The sequence below is a fragment of the Heterocephalus glaber genome, unplaced genomic scaffold (assembly GCF_053883595.1).
Source record: "Heterocephalus glaber isolate CG9 unplaced genomic scaffold, H.glaber_assembly_v1.0 deba00001859, whole genome shotgun sequence".
Taxonomy (NCBI): domain Eukaryota; kingdom Metazoa; phylum Chordata; class Mammalia; order Rodentia; family Bathyergidae; genus Heterocephalus; species Heterocephalus glaber.
This window is the reverse complement of record NW_028258500.1, coordinates 1,203,679-1,207,390: the sequence shown is the minus strand read 5'-3', so window position 1 is coordinate 1,207,390 and position 3,712 is coordinate 1,203,679.

The following is a 3,712-nucleotide window of genomic DNA, read 5'->3' as shown; positions in this document are numbered from 1 at the left end:
TCCTTCCTGCCCTCCTTTTATTCCATCCTCCTTTATTTCCTTATTTCTTTCTTCCTTCTTTCCTTCCTGGCATTCTTCCCCTTTAACTTCCTTCCTTCCCTATCTCATTCCTTCCCAGTTTTTGAAATTTTATGTACACTTCTTCTTTGAGCACTTACTTGAAATTATCTAGAAAATCTACCTAGGGTAAAACTGCTGGATCATATGAAAACTATATGCTTAACTATTTTTTAAAACTGCAAGTTTTGTCACAGTGGCTGACATATTTTATGTTCAGTACATTGTGTCAGCTTATAGCATTCATACTAATACTTGTCAATTTTCCTGTTTTGTGTATTATAGCCTCTTCTTTTATGTAAAGTGTCATAGCATTGTACTTTACTTTCATTCCCTTCATGGATTATACAGATTGATTTCTGGAATATTTGTACACACCATACTTTGATAATTTCACCCCCATTACACTCCTGCTATGCTGTACCCCTAGTTTCATGTCACGAGTATTTCAATATATATGTTCTTTTATCCACTCCAATCTACTTTTTGTCATCTTTTGCAGATTTTACACAGTAAGGAGAACATTCAGTATTTGTCATACTGAGTATGGATTATTCTGCTCAGGGTGACAGTCTCCAGATCCATTCATTTTATTTCAAATTACAGAACTTCATTCTTACCCGTGGTTGGGATCAACATGTTTATCATTGTAATTTTGATTTTCATTCCCTTATGACTTTATCCTGTCATGTGCTTTCTGCCAGTTCTGAGGAGCAATACCTTTCCTAGCTTTTGTGTTTTGGGATCATGTAGTGTGAACATTTACGGGCAACTAAGGAGACCCTATCAAAAATTAAAGAAGGTCAGGCAATATAGCTCTTGGTTGGTGCCAAATTCATGAGCAATGAAAGCAAAAATAAATATATTGGGCTTCTGTAAAATTAAAATCATATATGCATCCAATTCTGGGTCAAGATAATGAAGCATAGTAGTGGCATAACAACAAAAACATAGAACAATGGGAAAATATTCAGATCCAGAAATATGGTCATAAATTTATGCATAAATAGTTTTTGGCAATTTTCTAAGACTATGGAGTGGGAAAAAGAGAGTGTTCTTGGTAAATGGTGACTAAAGAACTAGAAATACATACCAGGTGAAATAAGACTCATGTCCCACTATATATAGAAATAAAACCAACTCAAATATATTAAAACTTAAATCTGAAATCCACCCATCTCTACCTCTGTCTCACTGGTGCCAGAGGTCAAACCCATTGACTTCATAATGAGCTACATCCCGAGACCTCTTTTGCTAATTTTTAATTTCATAGGTCTCTCAAAATTACTAAGTTGCAGAGCCTGAGCTTGAACATGTGGTCCTCTTGTGTAACACTCACAAAGTGCTAAGATAGGCTTGCAAATTCATGCTTGGCTAAAACCTTTAAGTCTTAAAATATTCGCATGAAACATAGGAGGGAGATGCAGGACATTCTTCAGATACTTTTAACTTTGAGATGAATCAGAGCATAGACATTAGAAGCAAAATAATAAAAATAAGATTCAAACCAAAGCATTCACATACCAAACGAAGCAATATATAGGTTGAAGACAAAGCCCACAGAATTGGTCCATACATTGAATAAGAGATAAATATCTAAAATATATGGAGCTCAAATAACTTAATTGCATTAAAATAAACAACTTGAGGAAAAATGGCCAAAAGAACATAACAAATACTTCTCAGAGTAGATCTATATTGCTGTTTTGGTTTGTAGACATATAAAAATGTTCACAATCACTAATGATAATGGTAATGCAAATTAAAACCAGAATTAGATAACATTTTCACCTATTAGAATGATTATTATGAAAAAGAAATGTGATACTAAATGGTGCTGAGGATGTTGATAAAAGTTTCCTTGCACACTGTGGACCAATAGCTAAGTTAGTACATCTATAATTAAAAATGACACAAGGGTTCCTCTAAAAATAAATAAAAATAGAACTAACATATATCCAAGAATTCCATACAATATGCACATCTAAAATAATCTAAAACCAATATACCAAGATATATATCCTTTCCAATTATCATGGGTATATTATGCATAATACTAACCATATGGAGTCACCTTAAACAATGAGACATATAAACAATGGAATATTATACAGTCTTTAAAAAGAAGGAAGTCCTGCCATGTGCTACAACATGGATGATCCTGTATGACATGAGATTAAAAGAAAGATATCATTCATGGAAAGACAAATACACCATGTATCACAACCCCCAATGTGAAATCATACAACAAAGCCACTGCAATAAAAACGGCATGGTACTGGCAAAGAAACAGACCCCAACGATCAGTGGAATAGAACAGAAGATTCAGATAAAACTTCAGATACACTCAGCTAACTCATCTTTGACAAAGGAGCCAACAATCTTCACTGGAGGAAAGATAGCCTCTTTAATAAATGGTGTTGGAAAGACTGGATTTCAACTTACTAAACATTAAAACTAGACCCCTATCTTCAACCATGTAGTAAATTAAAATCAAAGAGGATTAAAGATCTAAATTTTAAAACAAAAACACTAAACTAGCCAGAAGATAAGTTAGATAGAACTCTTGAAGACATTGGCAAAGGAAAAGAATTTATGAACAAAACCTCAGTAGCACAGGAACTAGCACAAAGAGTCAACAGCTGGGATCTCAACTTCTTAAAAAGCTTCTGCAGTGCAAAATAAACCACCAAAAGAGCTAAAAGACAACTGGCAATGTGTGAAAGTAAATTAGCAGCTGTTCCTCACACAAAGGTCTACTATCTAGAATATATAAAGAAATTTAAAAACTCAGACCTTCTAAGTATAAAGACCCAATTCAAAAGTGGGCATCTGAAATGAACAGACATTTCACAGAGAAAAAAAGTAAAAGCAGCAAATAAACATATGATAAAATGTTCAAAAAATCACTGGTCATTCAAGAGATGTGGATGAAAACAACTCTGAGATTCCACCTCACACCAGAAAGAATGGCCATTATCAAGAAATCAACCAATAACAAATGGTGGCAATTTGTGGGGAGAAAGGAACCCTTCTTCATTTTTGGTAGGAGGCCAAACTGGTGTAACCTGTGGAAATCAGTAGGGAGATAACTCATATTACTAGGGTTAGAAGTCCCATTGGAACCAGTTATTTCTCTGCTGAGTATCTTCTCAAGAGAATTAAAAGAATCATACCACAGTGATGTATGTGCACCCATGCCTCTAGTGGCATAGTTTGTAATAGCTAAAGCTTGGAAACAGCCCAAGTGCCCATCAACTAGAGACTGGATAAAGAAGATATTTTTTTTTAATGGAGTGCTACTCAGCCATAAAAAACGAGAAACTAGAGGCATTTATAGCTAAGTGGATGCACATTGAGGCCATACTCAAGTGAAACAAATAGAACACACATGTAAAAATACCACATAGTTTCTCTTGTGTGAAAAACTAAAAATGTAAATAAGGTTCAAAATGTATAATGGATATTGTTAAATAGGAGGAAAAGGTCTAAAGGAGTAGAGGAAGTGGGAAGGCTAAGGGAAGGGAAAGGAGGGAAAAGAAAAAATATGAGAAAAAGAAAAGAAAAGGAAACAGTCTTTGTAAATATTGAAGGGTGGAGGGGGTGAAGGAGGGCAGGTGAAGGAGGAAAAAAATAAGAAGCAAGATACATCATG